Genomic DNA, 25,621 nt, shown 5'->3' with positions numbered 1-25,621 from the left:
CCACAGCGTTGTAGTACCTTTTAATATCCGGTGCAGCCAAACCCCTTGTGTTTTCCCTTTACTTAGTACTGAGAGTTGTATTCTTGGTTTCCTATTCTGCCAAATATACTTTGTTATCATTGTATTTAATGTTTTAAAATAAGCCTGTGGTAAGTACATTGGTAATATCTGAAATTTATAGAGACATTTCGGCGCTATCACCATTTTTACCATGTTTTTTTAGTCCTACCCAAGAAAGCGGTCTTGTTGTTACCTTTATAATTTTCATTTTACCTTTGTTCAGTAATGGGATATAGTTTGCCTGATAAAGGATCTTTGAAGACAGCGTTATATTTATTTCAAGATATTTTTTATTTTTTTTCCCCCTGGAGAATTGTCATTTTCTTCTTTCCTATTCATATTTATGTTTAGGATTTCAGATTTTACAGGGTTGATCTTTAAATTTGAAAGTTCTCCATATCTTTTCATTTCTTTTATTACATTTGGCAATGTTATTCTCGGATTAGATACATAGAACAGAAAGTCATCAGCATATTGTAACGCTCCTGCGTTTCTTATATGGTGTGGATTTTCAGCTGCAGAAATAGTTCCACGTCAGTTGTCATGTAAGAGATATGCTGAGATACCATTCCCAACCTCAATGACTCATCATGTGTGGAAGGTCTTATTTCAGCCAGTAAATACACACAGTTAGCAAGCTGGTTCCTAGAGTGACTTTATATATGTGGTAACACAATGATGAAGGTTTGAGGGATAGGTTGAGTGGAGGTGGTAGGTGATAGACACTTGAAGGTGAGACAGTAGCAGATGGATGCAGGAAGGTTTAACAATGTTGTATGATAGCAGATGATAGAATAGCAGGTGGACATACAAAAGAGATCAACCCAGTGCAGAAAAGTAGCAGTAGTCTCAAGAGCTAGCAATCTAGTTTATGCAGATGTGATAAACAGTCTCTACTATGCAGAGCTAGATAGTGTAAGCTTAGTATAAGTTTATAGAGAATTCCCCTGCGGGGTACTTAGCACTATTAGCGATACAGCCGAAGGGTGGTTCAGGAGAGGCGGATGATCCAGTAGCGGGATACAGGGATCAGCGCAGCGAGGTTCCGTCAGCGAAGTAAGCTTGCAAGCATGGAAGCTTCAAGCAAGGTTAGCATCCAGATAAGGGTGTTTGAACGAACACATGTGAGTGAGAGCCGACGCCTTAAACAGCCATCTAGTCCGGCGCTGAGTGATGACAGCTCCAGTCTTAAAGGTGTATGCGCACCTTTCCAAAAGTAAATGGTAGGGCGCATACACTTGTGGAAAGTGTAATTTAGGGTACCAAAGGTACCGGAACATTACAATACCCCCCCTTTCATGCCTGCTCCTGAAGGCCTCTGGAGCTGGTTTGTCTGGGTATCTCGCATGAAAATTGCGGATTAATCTAGGGGCATGTATGTCAGAGGTGTTTAGCCAGGTGTCGTCTTGGGGCCCATAGTTCTTCTATCTAACCAAGTACTGAAGTCTTCTTCTGTAGATACGAGAATCCAGAATCTCTTTTATCTCGTATTCTTCTCCACCTTCAACTTGTACAGGAGGGGGAGGTGGAATATTAGGCCTTATTCCTTGGTCCGGAACATGGGGTTTTAGTAGCGACACATGGAAAATGGGATGGATTTTTAGGTCCATTGGCAATGTAAGCTGCACTGCAGCTTTTCCAATAAGTTTCTTGATTGGGAAAGGTCCCAAGAACAGAGGTCCAAGCTTTTTGCTAGGGATCTTCAGTCTCAAGTTTTTTGTTGAGAGCCAAACGAGGTCCCCGATAGTATACTGTGGAGAAGGTCTTCTACGAAGATCATAGTACTTCTTTTGTTGACTGTGAGCGTGTGCAATGGTAGTATTTAGTAAACCCAGAGAATCCTTTATTTGGGAAAGATAGTCTGAGGCTACTGGGTTATTTGAAGGAAGGATACGTGGAGGGAGAATAGAGGAATGGAACCCATAGTTCAAGTAGAACGGACTCTGCTTGGTTGTACTGTGAGTTGCGTTGTTGTAGGCAAATTCTGCCAGGGGGAGAAGATCCAACCAATCATCCTGTTGGTAAGAAGTGTAACAACGTAAATACTGCTCGATGCATTGGTTGACTCTTTCAGTCTGTCCGTTGGTCTGCGGATGGTAAGGAGAAGTGAGCTTCCGCTCAATCCGTAGTATGTGACATAGTTCTTGCCAGAATTTAGAAATAAATTGGGATCCACGGTCAGACAAAAGAGTTTTTGGGATACCATGTAATCTGAAGACATGTTTCATCAGGAGTTCTGCCGTTTGTTTGGACGAAGGTAGTCTGCAAATAGCAATGAAATGTGCCATCTTTGTCAGATGGTCCACTGACACCAAGATGGTATTAAATCCTTTGGAAGGAGGCAATTCTACGATGAAGTCCAATGACAGAACCTCCCATGGAGTTTGGGGTATTGGTAGACTGCATAGTAGGCCGGATGGTCTCGTAGTGTCAATTTTGGACCTGGCACAGACATTGCATGAAGAGACGAATTTTTGTATAGATGTTTTCATGTCAGGCCACCAGAATTGCCGAGAAATCAAATTGAAAGTCTTTGTCATACCCATATGTCCTGCCATAGGCACATCATGCGATAATTCCAAGATCTTGGTGCGTAGGGTAGGTGGTATGTAAAGTTTGTCGTTGTAGTAGAGGAAGCCTTCTGCATCGGTATTTAGTTGTGGTGGGGGTGAATCCAACCTTATACCATGCAGAACCTCTTCCTTCAAGGAACGGACAACTCCAATAATGCGTTTGTGAGGTATTATAGGAACGGAAGGAATTTCAAAGTAATTTTCTTCAGTTAGTCGTGATAGTGCATCCGCCTTTTTGTTCTTATCTGCAGGTGTGTAGGTCACTAGGAAGTTAAACCTTAGAAAGAATAGTGACCATCGTACCTGTCGATGCGAGACAGTTTTGCTAGTCTGAAGATATTGGAGGTTTTTATGGTCCGTGTATATAATTATTGGTAATTGGGTGCCTTTGAGTAAATGTCGCCAATTCTCCAGAGCCAATTTTATAGCAAGCAGTTCCTTCTCACCCACGGGGTAATTTATCTCGGGACTGCTCAGGGATTTAGAAAAAAAGGCGAATGGATGAAGTGGTGAAGTGGGGGTAGGTCGTTGGGAGAGTATTGCTCCTACTGCCAGGTTTGACGCATCTACCTCCAGAAGGTATTGGAGGGATGGGTCTGGATGGCGTAATATGGGAGCGGAAGTAAACCTTGTCTTTAACAAGTGGAAAGCCTTATTTGCTTCTTCTGACCATTTAAATGGTATTTTTATGCTAGTGAGCTGTGTGAGGGGTCTCACAATAGCAGAAAAGTTTTTTATGAACTTCCTGTAGAAATTTGAAAATCCCAGGAATCGCTGTAGCGCCTTGCGTGTAGTTGGTGTAGGCCAATCCTGAATGCAGGATATTTTACTCATGTCCATCTCGATTCCTGTTTTGGATATGATGTAGCCTAGAAAGAGTACCTCATCTTTATGGAACAAGCATTTCTTCAGCTTCACATAAAGATTATGTGCAAGCAATCTCGATAATACAAGTCTTACATGTCTTATGTGTTCAGACTGGGTCCGTGAATATATAAGTATATCGTCCAGATATACCACAACACAGACATCTAGTAAGTCTTTAAAAATATCGTTTATAAATCGTTGGAAAACTGCAGGGGCATTGCATAGGCCGAATGGCATCACAAGATACTCGAACAATCCGTATCTAGTTCTGAACGCAGTCTTCCACTCGTGTCCATCACGGATTCGAATGAGATTGTATGCTCCTTTCAGGTCTAATTTTGAAAAATAGGTAGCTCCACGCACCTGCTCAATGAGCTCAGGGATAAGTGGTAGAGGATAGCGATCTTTTATTGTGATAGCATTCAATTTCCTGTAGTCGATGATAGGTCTGAGACTTGAATCTTTATTGCGAACAAAAAAGAGTCCTGCTACTGTGGAAGAAGTGGAAGGTCTAATAAAACCTTTTTCCAAGTTCTCATCCAAATAGGTTTTTAGATGGGCAAGTTCATCCTGTGAAAGAGGATAAACATGACCGAACGGCAATTTGCTATTTGGGAGTAGATCAATGCTACAATCATAGTCTCGATGAGGAGGTAATGCTTGAGCATTTTTCTCAAGAAAAACCTCAGAAAGATCCTGATAACATAGTGGTGCAATCTCATCTGTCACCACAGACAGAATCTTCCCGGAAAACGGGAGGTTACACGTTTCCTCGCAATAACAAGAAGGGAAGGTCAAGGACCGTTTCTTCCAATCTATGGTTGGTTGGTGTGTGTACAACCAGGGAAGTCCCAACACAATGGGAAAGTGGGGTGATGGTATTAAATCGAAGGTAGAAGTCTCCCTATGAGACTCGTTAGTAGTGACTAGAAGTGCTTGTGTCTGATCGGTGATCGGACCAGAGGATAACGGAACACCGGTAATAAGACTTACTGAGACAGGTTTGAGTTTAGAAATAATAGGAATTTTATTTAAAGCAGCAAAACATATATCCATATAATTTCCACAAGATCCTGTGTCAATCATGGCCTTAGTAGTAATCCTGTTCTGGTCCCACTGTAATGTCAAAAAAACAGAAATGTAGGGGTTAGTGAATGAAGTTGTCAATCCTCCTAGAGAGACATGTGAACACTCACCCTTCTTTTTGTTGACTAGGGGACAGACGTTTATCTTGTGATCCGGGGATGCACAGTACAAGCAGAGATTTTCATTTCGTCTTTTGGCTTTTTCCATAGTTGATAGCGGTGGGCGTATGGTTCCTATCTCCATAGGAACGGGGTCAACGGCCAGACTCCGAGAGGAAACGGATAATGGCATTCCCATCTTTTCAGCCTTTCTTTCTCGTAGTCTTCTATCTATGGTAATACTGAGTTGTATTAATGCATCCAGGGTTTTTGGCAGATCCGCTCGGGCGAGCTCGTCCTTAACGGCTTCTGATAGGCCAAGCCTAAATTGGGTTTTCAGAGATGCATCATTCCATTCTGAATCAAGGGTCCATCTCTTGAACTCTGCGACAAAGTCTTCCACAGGCCTCCTTCCTTGTTTCAAGGATCTTAACTGAAGATCAGCAGTACTCTGCCTATTGGGGTCATCATATAGGCTAGTGAGCTCTGCCAGGAACAAGGCATAGGAGTTGAGAAGCTGGTCGTTTTTCTCAAAAAGAGAATCTGCCCAGGCTCGAGGATCGCTTGATAGGTAAGAAATAATAGTACAAACCTTAATGTGATCAGTAAGGTAGGTACGAGGTTTTAGCAAAAAAAGTAACTCACATGCGTTTTTAAATTCGCGAAATTTTTTGCGATCGCCTGTAAATACCAAAGGGGGATTTATCTTGGGTTCAGGGGACTGAGCAGAGGTAAGTTGTGTCAGTCTAATTACCTGCTGCGACAGAGCCTGATTGTCTTCTTTTAATTCAGCAAGTGCGTGTATTAACGCAGATACTTGCTGTTTTAATTGTGTCACCTGAGTGGCTATTTCTGCTGAATCCATTTTTTATGGTTCGTTCAATCTGTAACGCTCCTGCGTTTCTTATATGGTGTGGATTTTCAGCTGCAGAAATAGTTCCACGTCAGTTGTCATGTAAGAGATATGCTGAGATACCATTCCCAACCTCAATGACTCATCATGTGTGGAAGGTCTTATTTCAGCCAGTAAATACACACAGTTAGCAAGCTGGTTCCTAGAGTGACTTTATATATGTGGTAACACAATGATGAAGGTTTGAGGGATAGGTTGAGTGGAGGTGGTAGGTGATAGACACTTGAAGGTGAGACAGTAGCAGATGGATGCAGGAAGGTTTAACAATGTTGTATGATAGCAGATGATAGAATAGCAGGTGGACATACAAAAGAGATCAACCCAGTGCAGAAAAGTAGCAGTAGTCTCAAGAGCTAGCAATCTAGTTTATGCAGATGTGATAAACAGTCTCTACTATGCAGAGCTAGATAGTGTAAGCTTAGTATAAGTTTATAGAGAATTCCCCTGCGGGGTACTTAGCACTATTAGCGATACAGCCGAAGGGTGGTTCAGGAGAGGCGGATGATCCAGTAGCGGGATACAGGGATCAGCGCAGCGAGGTTCCGTCAGCGAAGTAAGCTTGCAAGCATGGAAGCTTCAAGCAAGGTTAGCATCCAGATAAGGGTGTTTGAACGAACACATGTGAGTGAGAGCCGACGCCTTAAATAGCCATCTAGTCCGGCGCTGAGTGATGACAGCTCCAGTCTTAAAGGTGTATGCGCACCTTTCCAAAAGTAAATGGTAGGGCGCATACACTTGTGGAAAGTGTAATTTAGGGTACCAAAGGTACCGGAACATTACACATATGCTGCTACGTTGTGTTCTTTGTCTCCGATCTTTACCCCTCCTATATCCACGTTATTTCCTATAGTTGCCTATAGTGGTTCCAATGACAGCACAAATAGGAGGGGAGAGAGTGGACACCCTTGTCTTGTTCCATTATGCATTTTAAATGATGTGGAAAGTGTCCCATTCACCTTAACTGATGCTGTGGGGTGGCAATATAGTGTTTTATTCCATTGGACAATCTTTGGACCTATTCCCACAGCCTCTATTGTATTCATCATAAATCCCCAGTCTACCCTGTCAAATGCCTTTTCGGCATCGATTGACAGGAGTAGCGCTGGGGGCCCTCCACTTTTCATCTTTTGCATTAGGAACAAGGTTCCAATCCCATTATCCCTACCTTCCCTCCCTGGGAGAAATCCTGTTTGGTCTGCATGGATTCGATCAGGCATCAACTCCTTTAATCAGGTAGTCAATATTTATGTGTATAGCTTTGTATCTAGATTTAACAGCAGTGGTGGGATTCAAAAATTTGAGTAACCAGTTCCTACTTTCAATGCACAGTAACCAGCGTGCCCCCTTTCAATGCAGAATGACCAGCGTGCCCCCTTTCAATGCACAGTGACAAGCGTGCCCCCTTTCAATGCACAGTGACCAGTGTGCCCCTTTTCAATGCACAGTGACCAGTGTGCCCCCTTTCAATGCACAGTGACCAGCGTGCCCCCTTTCAATGCACAGTGACCAGCATGCCCCCTTTTAATGCACAGTGACCAGCGTGCCCCCTTTCAATGCGCAGTGACCAGCGTACCTCCTTTAAATGCACAGTGACCAGCGTGCCCCCTTTCAATGCAGAGAGACCAGCGTGCCCCCTTACAATGTACAGTGACCGGCATGCCCCCCTTTCAATGCACAGTGACCAGCGTGCCCCCCTTTCAATGCACAGTGACCAGCGTGCCCCCCTTTCAATGCACAGTGACCAGCGACCAGTGGTGGGATTCAAAAATTTTAGTAACCAGTTCCGACTTTCAATGCACAGTGACCAGCGTGCCCCCTTTCAATGCAGAATGACCAGCGTGCTCCCTTTCAATGCACAGTGACAAGCGTACCCCCTTTCAATGCACAGTGACAAGCATGCCCCCTTTCAATGCACAGTGACCAGCGTGCCCCCTTTCAATGCACAGTGACCAGCGTACCTCCTTTCAATGCACAGTGACCAGCGTGCCCCCTTTCAATGCACAGTGACCAGCATGCCCCCTTTTAATGCACAGTGACCAGCGTGCCCCCTTTCAATGCACAGTGACCAGCGTACCTCCTTTCAATGCACAGTGACCAGCGTGCCCCCTTTCAATACAGAGAGACCAGCGTGCCCCCTTTCAATGTACAGTGACCAGCGTGCCCCCTTTCAATGCACAGTGACCAGCGTGCCCCCTTTCAATACAGAATGACCAGCGTGCCCCCTTTCAATGCAGAGATCATCGTGCCCCCTTTCATTGCAGAGACCAGCGTGCTGCGTGCCCCCTTCAATGCAGAGATCATCGTGCCCCCTTTAAATGCAGAGATCATTATTCGTGCCCCCTTTCAATGCAGAGACCAGCGTGCTGTGTGCCCCTTTCAATGCAGAGATAATCATTCGTGCCCCCTTCAATGCAGAGATCATTATTTGTGCCCCCTTTCAATGCAGAGGCCAGCATGCTGCGTGCCCCCTTCAAGGCAGAGTTAATCATGCCCCCTTCAATGCAGAGATCATCGTGCCCCCTTCAATGCAGAGTGAACAGCGTGCCAACTTGCCAAGCCCCCCCCCCCCAGACCAGTGCACTTGACTTACCTGTCTCCGCGTCTCCTCGAGTCCTCCCGCCTCCTCCTCGGCCATTGGCCGAGCAGGAGGAGGATCCGTGTGACAATAGCGAATTTTCATTCGCTATTGTCACACAATGGGTGGCCTCGGGGGGCACTGCTCTGCGCCCCGGGTCCACCCTTTCCTACTAGAGCTGAAATTGTAATAGGCGGGGAGTCGGGGACTGTCTGGGAGGCAGCAGCACGGCGGCCTGGAGGAGAAAGGGGTGACGTGACTGGTTGCTAGACGCTAAGCAGCTCTAGCCTAGCAACCAGTGTAGTGTGTGGGCTCCGGCCGCCTTCCTGCAGAGAGAGAGCGCCGACAGAGCACAGAGAGAGCAGCAGAGCGGTCAGCGGATCAGGATGATATACAGATGGTCACAACTCACAAGGCGATTCTGCGAACTTCCAAATATTTAGTAACTGGTTCTGTGGAACCGGTGCGAACCGGCTGAATCCCACCACTGTTTAACAGTACTATTGGTCTATAGATAGAACACGAGGTACTATCTTTCCCTTCTTTAGGTATCACTGTAATATGGGCCTCCAGTGATTCCTTCCTCATCTTCCTTCCTTCCTCTAGTCCATTCATGTACAGTATGTGCACAATTTTGGTACAAGTTGTTCTTTAAATCTTTTGTAATAACGGATCGTAAACCCATCAGGTCCTGGACTCTTTCCTGTAGCTGTGCTTTTAATGCTACTTCGATCTCTTCTTGTGTTATTAGGTGCTCTAATATTTGTAATTTTTCAGCTGGTACTCTGGGAAGCTATTTTCGATGTCAGGTATACCATCTCCCCCTTATTTTCATTTTTCCTATAAAACGTATTGATTTTTTGTTTTTTAATATTTTTGCTAAGTATTTCACGAGTTTATTACCCCATTGGTACCTATCTTTGGCCACTCTATTAAATACCCTTCTTGTTTCCTGTTCCATTATATCTTTCAGTTCTTCTCTTTTTAATATTAGGGTGGGTTGTACTTCCGAATCTACTATCCCTTTATGTAATTTGCTCTAACCAATGTATTTCTGTTATTTTTTAGCTCCAATCGAGATCAAGATACCCCTAATATAAGCTTTATGTTCTTCCCAAATCGTGGCCTTAGAAATTGCTGTAACTCTTTTTTTTATTGTGCCTTCAGCCTCCTTGCCTTGTATCAGCTCCTCGTTCAACCTTCAGGTGCTGATTCTGTTCTGTTGTTCCCCTATTTTCATCTTCATTATTACAGGAGCACGATCTGACAAGGATATTATTTCTATAAATGTTTTAACTACTCAGTCCAGCCATCTATGGTCTACTATTATATAATCCAGTCTAGAGTACATCCCATGCACTGAGGAAAAGAATGTGAAGTCCTTTACCCCTGGATGTTGTATTCTCCATGCATCTATTATCTGGGATTGATATAAATTTTTCTTCACCTGCCTCAGTTGGCTACTTTCCTTCCCCAGTGGTTGTGAAGTTCTATCTACCCTTGGATCCATGCAGAAATTGAAGTCTCCCACCAAAATTAGTTTACCATTTTTAAAATCAACTAGCTTTCTAAATACTTCCTTCAAGTACCCTGTCAGGTTTTTATTCAGGCAATGTATATTTGCCAGGGTGCATTTTACCTCTTGCAATCTTCCCTTCAAAAACATATATCACCCTTCTGGGTCTACCATCCTTTCTTCCAAAAAGAACTTTACATCTTTTTCAAAACCTATCGCTACCCCTTTTGCGCTTTTCGTTGTGGAATCTCCATAGTACCATATAGTACCATATTGGATGGTATTTTGAGTACAGTCTTGCATTTACATCATGGGAAATATGTGTCTCTTGTAAGAAAGCTACATTTGGAGAGTATTATTTGATTTCTTTTAACACCTTATTTCTTTTGGCTGGAGTTATTAATCCTCATACGTTACGAGTTAAAAAATTTAATGTAAACAATGTAGGCTATGTGGGACTTTAGGCGAGACACCAGCAGGTAATGCCCAGCGTCTCCATCCCTGTATCAGAAAAAACTAAAGTTGAAAAGGATTAAAAGAGGTGCATGGAAGCCAGTCAGCCCCCAGTCTAATGTACTCACCCTCCAGTCTGCCACCAACCAAGTAGACCTGTCTCATGATATAAATAAAGAACAGGGGTTTAGTTGACACGCATTTGCAAACGCATGTGTAAGCTGCAGGACCACTACATGGCACCCTGTTTACCTGCAGTCCTAACACTTTTAATTTGAGTGTCTCCACAATGGGAGCACATGGCTGCTAATGGATTGATAGGAGGCAGGTGGGAGGAAGCAGCCCAAACATCCCCCAACCCACCCCCATCCATGACTGGTCTAGTATCTCAAAACTCTAATAGCGATGTTATTGCGAAGGTACAAACTGAAAACGACCAGCTGAGAAGCATATATGTTTTCATATTTTCTGCCATATTCTCTCACCTCCTAGCAAACCCAGGCACTGAGGTACTTCTTTGAATTGGGGAGAGGAGGGTCAGAACTCAGAGACAAAAACAAAGAGGAGGTTGGAGACATAGAGATTCCATCACCTTTGGCAAAATAAACTCTTTGCCCTTGCCCTCCCTCGTCCCACTCATCCCTCCCACCCTTCTGTCCTCCCCTCCCCTCCCCCTCCACTCTCCAATACTATTATTTTGAAGTATTTGATTTTTTTACCTATCTCTGGTCTTTAAGTAGAAAGTTTCTTCCTACATTTTTGAGTCTTCCCTAACTGTCTACTCTTCCAACTGGGGTGGTACTCAGTCTAGTGCGCCTACTGGGTCTCCCTCCCCTCTCTTTTGGGAAGGTAGTGCCCAGAGCCCACCAGGTGCTTAAGGGACCTACCCCTCTTACTTACAATATTACTTTTCTATCCCTATTCTCACCTTTTACTCTTTCTAGCCCTATTGTGGTGGCAATCTATTTCATTTCACTCTCTTAATAACCCCTTCCATTGTCTCTTTGATTTCTAGCTCTTCTTAGATACTAGTTGCCATTGCTCTTCTTCTGACTGTGATTTCTCACCTGTTGTACGACCAGCCAGGGATATCTGGCATAGGGAACTCAAGCTATTCACAGAAGTCCTGCAATTCTTCCGGAAATCTCAATTTAGCTGAGCATCCATTCTTTCGGCCAACCATATTATTGGAGATGCACCCCTTAAGCTTTTCCATATTTGTGCCTTTTCTTCATAATAGTGAAACCTCACTATTATGTCTCTAGGGGCATCCGTTGCTACACTTTGTGACCTTCTAATCCTATGAACTCTTTCTATCTTCAAGACCTCTGATGCTGGTCTGCCTAACAATTGGTTGAATATCTTTTTCATTACTTTTTTTTAGATCTTCTAATAGTTGTGCTTCTGGAAGGCCTCTAATTCTCAAGTTTTTCCTTCTGTTTTGGTTTTCCTGATCTTCTATTTTGTAAGTCATGTTGCTTTTTTCAGCTTGTAATGCTTTCACTTCCTCTATTAATTACCTTATCCCTTGCTTATGACAGTCCAATCAATTTTCTGTATCTTCCACTCGGATCAGTATCTGGCCCAAATTTATATGGAGTGTCGCCTTATCAGTTTTCAGAGATATCTCTAATTTTGCAAACATGTCTGCCATTTCTGTTTTTATTGGTAACTGGGTTTTTGAGACATGTTCTTCCATGAATCCAGTCTCTGTATCACTCTCAATCTCTAGATCCACTTTCCACTGATTGGACATATTCTTCTCAAGTGCTCTCTTATTCTGTCCATTTTTGTTAGTTTCTGTTCGTTGCTTCCCCCAGGCCCCCAATAGTTTTCCAGTAGTTGGTTTCTCATTATTCCCTTCATGGGTCATTAATTTTTTTTATTGCCCCAGGGCTAGCAATTATTTTAGGTGACTTTACAGTCACAAATAACGCCTGTCAGATTATTTTTCACCATCTGTGTCCCATTGCAGAGATTTAACTTCACTTCCTGTCCCATAGCCAAACAAGAAGTAAGAGGAAATCCCTGCAAGTTAAGGGAATTCCTTGGAGACCCCCAGGTCACCAGATGACAATGATAACCTATGTCCCCATTGGAAGATTTCCCTTCCATTACCTTTCTGGGGATAACTCCAAATCTGGGATTTTCTTTTTACGTTTACTTTCAGTTTCAGTATTTTTTATTAACGGTTTTCACAAACAGTAGAAAAATAACAATGAAGATATTTAGTAATACACAGTTTACATAAACTGAAGTGCTAGTATATTAACCAAAGGAAGGGTTTGCATCACCAGTCTAAGGAAATAACAGGTGTGTAGCCCCGAGTCCCAATGAGAGAGAATTCCCTCGAAAGTGCCACTCCCAGGGATATCTGAGGCACTTAATTGCAGAAATATGAATTTATACACAAACATTATCAATCCAACAACGATATCTTACAGAGAGACTACAAGTACACTGTCAACTCATTAAGGCATAATATTTGCATAGAAACCAATGTGGGTAAATGGAGCTCGAGATTTACCCTCTGTATTTGGAAGAGAAGGTGCCCTCCTCCATGGGGAGGGGACCCCCTTTTTTCAGTTGCTAGAATTGCATGTTCAAAACCTTTCAAGCACGCAATTCAGAAAATAGGAAGAAAAGCAAGAAGGAGAAAGGAAAGAAAAGAGAGGAGGCGGGAGATGAAGGGAAAGACCCCGTGTTCTGGCCTGTGCCACCCGAAGGCGTATTAGTCAGGTATAGGCCGGGGATCATTAGTCAGTTATCTAATCTTTACTTTCACCTTCAGTGATAATGGTAAGCAGGACAAATAGAGAGGATTAATCTTCCTAACAAGGACACAGACAGCAGTAATGTAAAAACCTGACAAGCCTTCCAATTCCTCTGCACTCTGTCCAAAACTAAAAGAAAAAAAATGCCTTTAGTTATGCTTTAAAGTGTAAATATACCCACCTCCACTACAGCAATAAGGTCCTTTTCTGGCTGCTGAAATCCCCCTCTCATCCATTCTCCTCACATCTTGGGGTTTGTCCAGTTTCCAATCTTTAACAGTTTTGATTGGAGGAGGTTGTGACGAGACCAGTCTCGCCACATTGCATTGGAGGAGCCTGGTTGCCCGCCTGCTGCCTTTGGACTATGGACCAGACTTTAAAAGACTTTGACTCCCTGGCAATTAAACTGTATTCGTGGGGTCTGAGTGCCATTCACCGAATAATGTGCACTCAGACCTGAGCTATCTGGGGATATGTAACATGTCTATGTTTAGTGTATAAAAAGTAACTTTATATATTTTAAAGCAGAATACTGTATTTGGGTCCCCATGCGTGTAATGGAGTCTCGCTGTGAAAACTAGTTCTAGCTGCAGAGAGAGAGGGGGGGGGGGGTTGTTTCCAGCAGCCCCCTCCTGAGGAATGTCTACTGATTAACTGAGACTATTGATAAACATGTTAATGAGCTCACCTGGCTGTCTACTAAGGGAGGAAGCCAGGATGCATTGTGGGGATGTTTTGCTTCTGGGAGTCTGTAATGTGATACATGTCTGTTTGTGTTACAGTGTTCCATTTGGTTCCCTATGGGAGTGTCCACCAGGTGGGAGACCTGTATAAATACGGGGGCAGGTAGCCCTCAATAAACATACCACTGCTTGACCTTCCACACGGAGCTTTGTCTCGTTCTTGGGGGGATTCACTGTATGCTGTTGGAGACCGATTGCTAGGAATGTAAGCTGAGTATGCTTCTCTTGTTCGTCTGCTAGCAGCTATTCGTGAGGTTCCAGGTTGGAGTGCTATATTGTATCCAGTTCGGGAGTGTGATCTCCTGCAAGTAGCTGTGCCTGCTCTCTCAGAAAGGGGCATATCGCCTAAACGGATTTTAACCCCTTGTCTGCTGAAACGGTCCGTTACAGAGGTAATGTCACCCCTGAGTTAATTAAATTTGACAGATGCGGAAACTTTACACTGAGCTGCGCTTGTGCAGCTAGGTGTACAGTGTGGACAAGCAGGTCACTTTAACCAGTTCCGGACCGCCCACCGCATATATACTGCGGCAGGCTGGCCCTCGTAGGGCTACTCGGCAGCGGGGGACTCCAATGCATGGGGCAGCTGGCTCTGATTGCCGCCTGACACCCGCGATCGTTCCCCGCTGAGAAAGAAGAATGGTCAGCTGTTGTAAACACAGCTGACCGTTCTTCTCTCTGGAAAGATCACAGAGCTCCTGTGATCCTTCTATATAGGATCACAAGTCTCTATAGTCATTCAATAAGCCCCGCCCTCATACAGTTAGAATCACTCCCCTAGGCTCACATTTAACCCATTGATCACCCACAGTGTTAACCCCTTGCCTGCCAGTGCCATTATTACAGTAACAGTGCATATTTTTAGCACTGATTACTGTGGTAATATCCTCGGTCCCCCCAAAAGTGTCAAAAATGTCAGTTAAGGGTCCTATCTGTCCGCTGCAATGTTGCAGTCCCACAAAAAATCGCAGATCGCCACCATTACTAGTATAAAAAAAAACAATGAAAATTACATAAATCTTTCCCGTATTTAGTAGATGCAATAACTTTTGCGCAAACCAATCAAAATAAGCTTATTGCAATTTATTTTACCAAAAATATGTAGCAGAAAACAAATTGGTCTAAAACGTTAAAAAAATGTTGATTTTTACATTTTTTTTTTTTTGAGAATGTTATATAGCAGAATGTGAAAAATATTGTTTTTTTTTTTTTTTTTTCCAGAATTGTCGCTCTTTTTCTGTTTATAGCGCAAAAAATAAAAAACGCAGAGGTGATCAAATACCACCAAAAGAAATTTCTATTTGTGGGGAAAAAAAGACATCAATTTTTTTTAGGTACAGCATCGCACGACCGCGCAAATGTCCATTAAACTAACGCAGTGCAGAATCGCTAAATATGGCCTGGTTATTAAGGGAAAAAATCTTCCGGTCTAGAAGTGGTTAATGAAGTGACATTAAATGTATTAAAAAGCCTGCCTGATCACAATTTTTTTTTCAATTTATATCACAGTTCCACTTTAAGATGTTTGATTATTTTGGAATTATATAACAAGCTTTGATTAGCTCTTTGCTCAGAAGGCTTTGCTGGTAGAAATCCACATGGCTGCTCTGGATATGAAATGCCCTGAGTGGCATATTCCAGCGTGACTTACAGCACAGTAGCACAGTTGCTCAGTGCCTTATTGCTCATCAGGTTTTAAGTGCTTTATTGAATCAAATCCATGGCGTGCAAAGGCTGCACAGTCACACAGCTTATTACTGTCTGTAACACCACGCCTTGTTCCTACTCATAAGATTTTGTATAGCATGGACATTGTCACAGCTACGACTTTGTATGATATCCTCCTCTTGTATACTGTCCTGTCTGTGTAAGATATCTTTCAGATGGAAGGCTGGAAAAAGCAGTGGTTATTTAATGGCCTGACTGCGCAGAACAAGATGCACTAAGAGGGGGGATGGGTGGTTAGAACCAATTACTAATTCTCTGAAGAATATCCTAAAGGTAATAACAAAATAACTTGTCAGCAGCATAATAATGTATCAGAAAAACACCAAAGAAAACACAAATGACCCTATTTAATAAGCAATTTAAACAGAAAAAAAATCAGTAAGTGGAAAGTGCAGCATGCCATGGCAACCAAGAGAAGTCAGACTGATAAAAGATGGATTCTGAGTAGATACACTTTGTACTTTTCTCCTTGCACTCTTTTCCTTAAAAGGGTTGTATAACTTAAACATACCTACAACCTACCTAATAGGATGTTCTTCCGTTTACTACAGCTGCTGCACGCGGTTGCTTCTCAATTCCAAACTTTCCCAACCATTAAGACTGACCCTTTGGAAAGTAGTTAATAGAGGAGGACCTACCTAAACCTCTGTCCTCTGTCTACTTCTTACTATCTCTCTTAACCACTCCCAAAATTGACTCCCTTTTAACAAATGGCATGTGGACATTCCATCTCTCCCAGAAGACGACTGAGAGGACTGCCTGCTGCAATATGTCCCTACCATGATATCTGCCAGAGATCGCTTTATTCAACTGAAATGTATCCATAGAGTGTACTAGGGATAGCACTCAGGAAATAAATGAAAATATCAAAGTATTTAATTCCTCACCAAGGATAAATACAGACAGTACATCACAGGGACATGCGACAGGTTGACGCGTTTCACGATACTGGAGAGCGCTTACTCATAAGAGTAAGCAATCTCCAGTATTGTGAAACGCGTCAACCTGTCGCATGTCCCTGTGATGTACTGTCTGTATTTATCCTCGGTGAGGAATTAAATACTTCGATATTTTCATGTAGTTCCTAAATGCGGCCATTTTCTTTTTGACTGTGAAGTATCTGGATGGCGGATCCGACTCGCACCGGAGCGCTTTGCCTCACCTGAGCTGCGTTTTTTGTCAGTATCATGTACTAGGGATAGACCGATATGGTTTTTTCAGGGCCGATACCAATACCAATATATTGGTCACAACGTATCGGTATCGGCCAATATGGGGCGATATTTTGTACATCCTATGTCAGGGTCCGAGACTACTGTAGCCTTCTCCTCCTCCAACCATTAGGTGGTGATGCTCATGTGAGGGTAAAATGATGTCACATAGCATAATTCCGTTTAGAAATGTTATTGATTATGACACTCACATATGTACAAAAGATATAAGCAATTCCACATTAGCAGATCTGCATCTCTCACCCACTTGCTGTAAGGGATATCCGGGTGATACCGCTCCGTTCGGCATCCACTCAATACCGCTCCGTCCCTCACCCGCTCCATCTCACACCCACCCGATACCACTCTGTCTCTCACCCACTTGCCGTAAGTGACACCCAGGTGAAACCGCTCCGTCCGGCATACGATCTCGTAGGTCACGTGGTCACTAGATCTGCTAAAGTGGAATTGCTTATATCTTTTGTACATATGTGAGTGGCATATTCAATAACATTTCTAAATAGAATTATGCTATGTGACATCATTTTACCCTTACATGAGCAATATTTGGAATATCAGTAATATCGGCCATTCTGGGGCCGATACCGATATATCGGCAAAAGTGAATATCGGCCCTCCGATAATTGGCTTTGCCGATAATTGGTCTATCCCTAGAGTGTACTATACCCCTCAGCAACTGGCTGAAATTTATACTGGCAGACCTGAGCCTTGCCCTCGTTGTGATATGGCTAAGGGCACATTTGCTCACATGTTTTGGTCTTGCTCCAGGTTATGTATTTTCTGGTCTGGGGTATTGGATACTATTAACACAATTGGCAACCTGTCTGTCCCTATGGACCCTTTAGTGCTGCTGCTGCTAGGACATACTGATTTTGTGGAGGCCTCTACACATGTCAAACTCTTTATTTTATTTTTGGCTTATTATGCTAGAAGGGATATCCTACTGAAATGGAAACTACCTACTCTACCCATGGTTTTTGGTTGGAAGGCGGCAGTCAATGGGGCTCTTCTCCTTTATAAGCTTATGTACATTGCCTGAAACTGTCCTACTAAATTTGACAAAATGTGGGCTGGCTGGATAGAGTGCAGGGCATTACTATTTAAGTGTTGATATCTTAGGGTTTATAAATTAAAGTTATCTATTGTACCTTGTGTATAGTACCCTACCAACCCGCAGTGCTCCTTTCACACCGTCTTTCCCCCTTCCCCTATCCCTTCCCTAACTTTTTCCTCCCCTTTTCCCCTCTCTTTCTCCCCTTTCTTCCTTTTTCCTTTACTTACCATACCCCTCCATTTTCCTTGTCCCTTTTCCCTTAACTCTGACCCAATCCATGGTAATGTCAGATGCTTGGTTGCCACATTTCCCTAGGCTGTTTCTTAGACTAATCACGTAATTGTTTTGGATTAATGATTGCATGACTCTTATGACCATTTATCTATGGTGTTTATTTTGTTTTTTTATTGACCGCTCGATTTTGTTTATGTGTACCTTTACTCGTTCATGCTGCTGAACATGTTCAATAAATGCAACTGTAAAAAAAAAAGAGTTGTATACATTATTCATTGTCAGACTGTATTGCATGTCTATTGGGATGTAGTGGCTGCAAAGACACAGTCGTTGGTCCCAATTTGAAAACCCTGCAGCTGCACCCTCAGGGCTGTCGAATTGGGACCAGGAGCTGTGTCCAAGCTGCCACTGCGTTCTAGTAAACATGAATGGGAGTGCCTTACATGGATGCACGAAACACCTGTGCATTGCGTGCAGGCAAGGACAGCCCTTCACAGGGGTATACATATACATGAGCCCTACATACCATGTTAGTCTCTACCAAGTATATATGGACTTTGTGGTCCAACATCAATGTAAAAACACCCATTCACCACTGTGCCATAGAAAAACTTGAATTTTTTTTTTTAAATTATTATAAATGTGTGGCTGCCGCGGATCGGGTGGACAGATTATTGGGTGGGGCTGGGAAAGACCCAGCTGTCATGGTACACGTGGGTACCAATGACATAGGCAGAGGAAGATGGTGAGTCCTAAACGATTTCAGGGACTTAGGCGCTAAGTTGAGGAATAGGACCTCCAAGGTAGTATTTTCCGAAATACTACCTGTACCTCGAGCCACACCAGAGAGGCAGCGGGAGATTAGGGAAGCTAACGAGTGGCTGAGGAGCTGGTGTAGTAAGGAGGGTTTCGGGTTCCTGGAGAACTGGGCCGACTTCTCAGTCGGCCACCGGCTCTTTGGTAGGGACGGATTGCACCTAAATGGGGAGGGTGCAGCCGTACTGGGTGCGAGGATGGCCAAAAAGTTAGAGGGGCTTTTAAACTAGGTGATGGGGGGAGGGTACAGAGGTAGAATTAGCCAGGGGAAAGCAAGTTTCAGAGGGCAGAAATGGGGGCACTAGCGGTAGGGTGTACGGAGCTCCTATACCCAGGATGGGTATGGGGAAAAATCAGGAGAGCAGCCTAAAAACATCAAATGAGGATATATGTAGCCGCTCAAAATTAAGAGGTTTGTATACCAATGCCAGAAGCCTGGCCAACAAGATGGGAGAGCTGGAGCTGTTGATGTTTGAGGAGGACTTAGATTTTGTGGGGATAACAGAGACTTGGTTTGATAGCTCCCATGACTGGATGGCGGCCATTCAGGGGTATTCCCTTTATCGCAGAGATAGAGAAGGTAAAAAAGGGGGAGGGGTATGTCTGTATATTAAGAACAGTATACAGGTAAATATGAGGGATGATAATAATAATGGAGCTAAGGATGAGGCAGAATCCCTATGGGTAGAGCTTCAAAGAGAGGGCACGGTGGGGAAGGTAATTTTGGGCGTATGCTATAGGCCCCCCAACCTGAGGGAGGAGGGGGAGGCGGACCTCATTTTACAGATAGGATTGGCAGCAAGGATGGGAAATGTCATTATAATGGGGGACTTTAATTATACAGACATAGACTGGGCAGATGGAACCGCGCATTCAGCCAAGGCTAGGCAGTTCCTAAATATCTTGCAGGACAATTTCATGGGTCAGATGGTGAATGCACCGACAAGAAACAATGCGGTACTTGACCTACTGATTACCAACAATACAGACCTGCTCACGGATATAGAAATACGGGGCAACTTAGGAAACAGTGACCATAGGTCAATAAGTTTCAGTATTAGTTACAGTTATAGGAAACAGAGGGGTAATATAAGGACACTGAATTTCAAAAGAGCCAACTTCCCAAAACTGCGCTCGCTGCTAGAAAATATCAAATGGGATAGAACCCTGGGAACTAAGAACACGGAGGAAAAATGGGAGTGCTTCAAGAGCATACTTAACAAGGGGATTGTCAGGGAACTAGCCGCATGAATACGCACGCACGTATTGCAAACGCACGTCCGCTAGGGCGAAGACGTGTGCGTGCTGGCCCATAAAGTGGATGTCCAATCCCAGCACCCTCTGGCCTTTAAAAGGATATCTGTGGCACATGAACATTGCTGACTGGTCTTCAGCTTCCTGTTTCCTGTTTCCTGCTTCCTGTGTTTGTTGCTGCTTCTGATCACCTGTTGACAACCCGGCTTGTTCTTGGATTCCTCTTGTCTCGCTCCCAGCTCTGACCTCGGATTGTTCACGGATCTTCTCTTGTCATCTGCCCTGTGTATGACCCCGGCTTGCCTAACCACGACTCTGCTATCTGATCTGCTGACCTCTGGCTTACTGACCTCTGCTTCTGTCCCCGACTACGCCTTTGGCTGTGCCTTGTCTGCTGTGATCTGCCTTGGTGCCCACCTGCTGTACCCAGCCTGCAGAACCTGCTTCCAGTACTTACCTGTTGATCCTGCCAGCTGCACTCTCCATTACAAACTACTTCCAGCCGTGTGCAGTCTGCAACTACCACAGCACTCCTGGGTCCTAGTGCTCACCTCCTCTGGTGTTCACCTGCAGAGATATATTCCTACCATCAACCCTCATCTGGGGCACAGCTGGCAATCCCTGCTACTTTGGGCTTCGTGCTTCCTGTTACCACCTTCAGGGACACCAAGCACTCAGCCGCAAGGAGAGCCCTCTCGGCATTTCGGCTTCAGGACCAGGTACGTGACAGTACCAGTCAGCCATAAAATGTCTGAAGCCGACAGAGGTGCGTCTCCGCTAGAGGCTTTGTGCCAACAAGTTACAGCCCTCACACAAGCCATACAGAATTTACAAGAAGGCTATATGCAACTAGAAGGTCGCCTGCACAGCATACCCTCTACGTCCTTTTCTGCTTGCCAGAATACCGCACATGAGGTCTCTGCTCCAGCCTCTGCTGTTTTTGAACGCACCGCTGTCATACCCACAGTAGTGGTACCTCCACCTGAACCAAGGGTCCCCATACCCGAACGTTTCTCCGGGGACCGAAGAAAATTCAGAGCGTTTAAAAATGCTTGTCAGTTATACCTAGCTCTGCAGCCACGGACTTTCTCCCTTGAAACTGTCAAAGTCGGTTTCATCATCTCCTTGCTGACAGAAGAACCTCAATCCTGGGCCCATCATCTTATGGAACAAAGTAACCCAGTCCTAGACTCAGTTTCAGCCTTTTTTGAAGCCATGGCACAGCTGTATGATGACCCCCAGCGAATGGCTTCGGCCGAAGCGGCCCTGCACACACTCCAGCAAGGGAATCGGCCTGTAGAGGACTATACGGTTGAATTCCGCAAATGGTCAGCAGATACAGACTGGAATGAAGCTGCACTCAAGTACCAGTTCCGGCTTGGTCTGTCCGAGGCGCTCAAAGATGAACTGGCCCGGGTGGAAGCTCCCACTACCCTTGACCGCCTTATACAGTTGGCTATACAGCTTGACCGCCGATTACGGGAGCGGCGCTTTGAACGGACTCAATCTTACAAACCTCCAGTAACCACCACTACACCCATGCAATTCGGCCTGTTGCGGCCTTCCCTGACCCCTGAAGAGAGGATCCGCCGGCGGCAAGCCAACCTTTGTCTATACTGTGGCGGTACGGGACATTTCCTTCGAAACTGCCCTGTGAGACCCAGTAAGTTCCTGTCCTCTCGTCCCACATATGCCTCGGTCGCTGGATCCTCCCCCGCTCATATCATCTTGCCTGTCTCACTGCAAGTGGCAGAAGGGGAAGTCAAATTCCGAGCCATTGTTGATTCAGGCGCCTGCAGTTGTTTTCTGGATCTTACATTAGCTAAGAAATTACAGATTCCACTTAGACCTAAAAGACTGAGTCTTACTGTTCACCTGGCAGACGGCACCATTCCCAAGTCGGGGCCCATTACCCAAGAGACTGAACCAATTCTAACGATTACTGACTCTGGACATCAAGAGTTCCTATGTTTCGATGTCCTCTACTCCCCCTTGTTTCCGGTAATACTCGGCCTTCCCTGGTTGAGGGCCCATAATCCCAAGATTGACTGGTCTAAAGGGGAGATCATGTTCCCTTCAGCCTACTGCCAGCAGCATTGTTTCGCTCCTGAACCATTGGACTCTCCCAGCTGCCTGACCGTTCAGGCAGTCTCAGATATCGGTCAGTATGTGCCTACTAGCTATCATGACTTCCTGGATGTGTTCGATAAGAAGAAAGCTGATGTGTTGCCACCTCATCGCTCTTATGACTGTCCTATTGAACTACTTCCAGGTGCAGAAATTCCTTTTGGTCGGATTTTTCCATTATCAGAAATAGAGCTGGAGGCTCTACGACTCTACATAAACGAGAATCTGGAAAAAGGATTTATCCGTCCATCCTCTTCCCCTGCAGGAGCAGGAATCTTCTTTGTTCAAAAGAAGGATCATACACTCAGACCTTGTGTAGATTACAGGGAATTGAATAAAATTACGGTCAAGAACCGCTACCCGCTACCTCTCATACCAGAACTGTTTCAACGATTTCGAGCTGCTCGAGTTTTCACTAAACTGGATCTACGAGGTGCATACAATTTAGTCCGAATTAGAGAAGGCGACGAGTGGAAAACGGCCTTCCGAACCCGTTTCGGACATTTTGAATACCTTGTGATGCCTTTTGGACTTTGCAATGCCCCAGCCACTTTCCAACACCTTGTAAATGACATCTTTAGAGAATTTCTGGATTACTTCCTTATAGTCTATCTTGATGATATTCTCATTTTCTCTGCATCTCTTGAATTGCATCGTGTGCACGTAAAGAAAGTCTTGTCTACCCTCAGGAAACATGGACTCTACGCCAAGGCAGAGAAATGCGAATTTGAGAGACAAACCATCCAGTTCCTAGGATTGATCATATCCACTGATGGTATCGCTATGGACCCCCAAAAGGTGTCTTCCATCCTGGAATGGCCTGCCCCAGTGGATAAAAAAGGAATCCAAAGATTTGTGGGGTTCGCCAACTTTTACAGGAGATTTATTAAAGGGTTCTCATCCATTATTGCTCCCATTACCCAGCTCACACGTCAACATTCCCGATTTCAGTGGTCCCAGGAAGCCCAGGCGGCCTTCAATAAACTGAAAGCTCTTTTCACCTCCGCACCAATACTTCGGCACCCAGACCCTGCTCTGCCTTATGTCTTGGAGGTTGATGCCTCCGAGGTCGCCACTGGGGCAATCTTGTCACAACGTATGGGGCCTAAAGCCTTGCTCCATCCGGTAGCTTTTTTTTCTCGGAAGCTGAGTCAAGCAGAAAGGAATTATGATGTCGGTGATCGGGAGCTACTGGCTATCAAAACAGCCTTAGAAGAATGGCGATATCTTTTGGAAGGAGCTGCCCATCCAGTGATGATATTTACAGATCACAAGAATCTGGAATATCTTAGGACTGCTAAACGCCTTAGGCCTCGGCAAGCACGGTGGGCTTTGTTCTTCTCCCGATTTAATTTTCATATCACCTACAGGCCAGGGTCAAAAAACGGCAAGGCCGATGCACTTTCACGAATGTTTCCAGAGACCCCTGAAATAGCCTCCTCCAGTACCATCCTTTCACCACAAAACTTTTTGTTGTTGCAACCTGATTTAAAATCAGCCATCCAGCAAGCTTCCACTCAGTGTCCGGAGTCTGAAGTTCGTTCCTTGAAAAAACAAGACAATTTTTTCTGGCAAAATAACAAGATCTTCGTTCCACAAGAAGCAAGGACCCTAGTCCTGAAGGCATGTCATGACCATCAATTAGCGGGTCATTTCGGGGTACACAAGACCATTGAGCTCATTCAACGATCTTTTTGGTGGCCAGGCCTGAATCAGGACTGTAAGGATTATGTTGGCTCCTGTACTACGTGCCTTCGTAATAAGGGAAGTAACACCAGAGCCTGGGGCCTGCTAAGGCCGTTACCAATTCCTGATTTGCCCTGGAAGATGTTGTCAATGGACTTTATAGTGGACCTGCCTCCGGCTGAGGGATTCACATCCATCTTTGTAGTCATTGATCGATTATCTAAGATGTCGCATTTTGTGCCTATGGTGGGCACACCTTCAGCCACAGACACGGCTCAGGCTTTTATTAAAGAAGTAGTGAGAATTCACGGCTTGCCCAAAAGCATTGTATCAGACAGAGGTGTGCAATTTACCTCCAAATTCTGGAGAACCCTTTGCAAAGCTTTAAATATTGATGTCTGCTTGTCCTCAGCCTACCACCCACAAAGCAATGGTCAGACAGAGAGGACCAACCAGACCTTAGAGCAGTATCTTCGGTGTTTCTCCACCTTTTCACAGGACAACTGGGTATCTCTGCTCCCCTGTGCTGAATTTGCCTACAATAACTCAGTGCACGCGGCCACCAACCAAACCCCATTCTGGGCTAACTATGGCTTTCATCCATGCTTTTTTCCAGATTCTCTGCCAGAAACTGATGTGCCCACAGTACAAGATAGATTAACCTCCATCTTTACGAATTACCAGACCCTGCAGGAGGCAATACAAAAGGCCCAGGATGACTATAAAAGGAATTATGATAAGAAGAGAAGGGAGAACCCGGCCTTCAAGGTTGGTGACAGAGTGTGGCTGTCTACGGCCAACCTAAAACTCCCCTGTCCTTCTCGTAAGCTGGGACCAAGGTTCATCGGACCTTTCGGAATTAAAAGAATCATCAATCCTGTGGCTTTCGAACTTTCTCTTCCGCAATCTTACAAAATTCACCCAGTCTTCCATGTGTCTCTTCTTAAACCTGCTGTTCCAGATCGTTTCCCAGGAAGGGAGAACCCACCGCCACCTCCAATTACTATTGGCGAGGAAACTGAATTTGAGGTGGAAGCAATACTGGATTGCAGAAAGCGAGGAAGACATATTCAGTATCTTGTTAAGTGGAAGGGATATCCACCTGAAGAAAATTCATGGGAGCCTGAGGTAAATATTCATGCCCCCAGGTTACTGCAAGAATTCTTCAACAGAAACCCTGAGAAGGTGTCACGTTTGGGCATCCGGAGGCTGCCCATAAGGGGGGGGCACTGTCAGGGAACTAGCCGCATGAATACGCACGCACGTATTGCAAACGCACGTCCGCTAGGGCGAAGACGTGTGCGTGCTGGCCCATAAAGTGGATGTCCAATCCCAGCACCCTCTGGCCTTTAAAAGGATATCTGTGGCACATGAACATTGCTGACTGGTCTTCAGCTTCCTGTTTCCTGTTTCCTGCTTCCTGTGTTTGTTGCTGCTTCTGATCACCTGTTGACAACCCGGCTTGTTCTTGGATTCCTCTTGTCTCGCTCCCAGCTCTGACCTCGGATTGTTCACGGATCTTCTCTTGTCATCTGCCCTGTGTATGACCCCGGCTTGCCTAACCACGACTCTGCTATCTGATCTGCTGACCTCTGGCTTACTGACCTCTGCTTCTGTCCCCGACTACGCCTTTGGCTGTGCCTTGTCTGCTGTGATCTGCCTTGGTGCCCACCTGCTGTACCCAGCCTGCAGAACCTGCTTCCAGTACTTACCTGTTGATCCTGCCAGCTGCACTCTCCATTACAAACTACTTCCAGCCGTGTGCAGTCTGCAACTACCACAGCACTCCTGGGTCCTAGTGCTCACCTCCTCTGGTGTTCACCTGCAGAGAT

This window comes from Pelophylax lessonae (genome assembly GCF_965119305.1).
Source record: "Pelophylax lessonae genome assembly, chromosome: 12".
Taxonomy (NCBI): domain Eukaryota; kingdom Metazoa; phylum Chordata; class Amphibia; order Anura; family Ranidae; genus Pelophylax; species Pelophylax lessonae.
Note: the sequence above shows the minus strand (reverse complement) of the source record.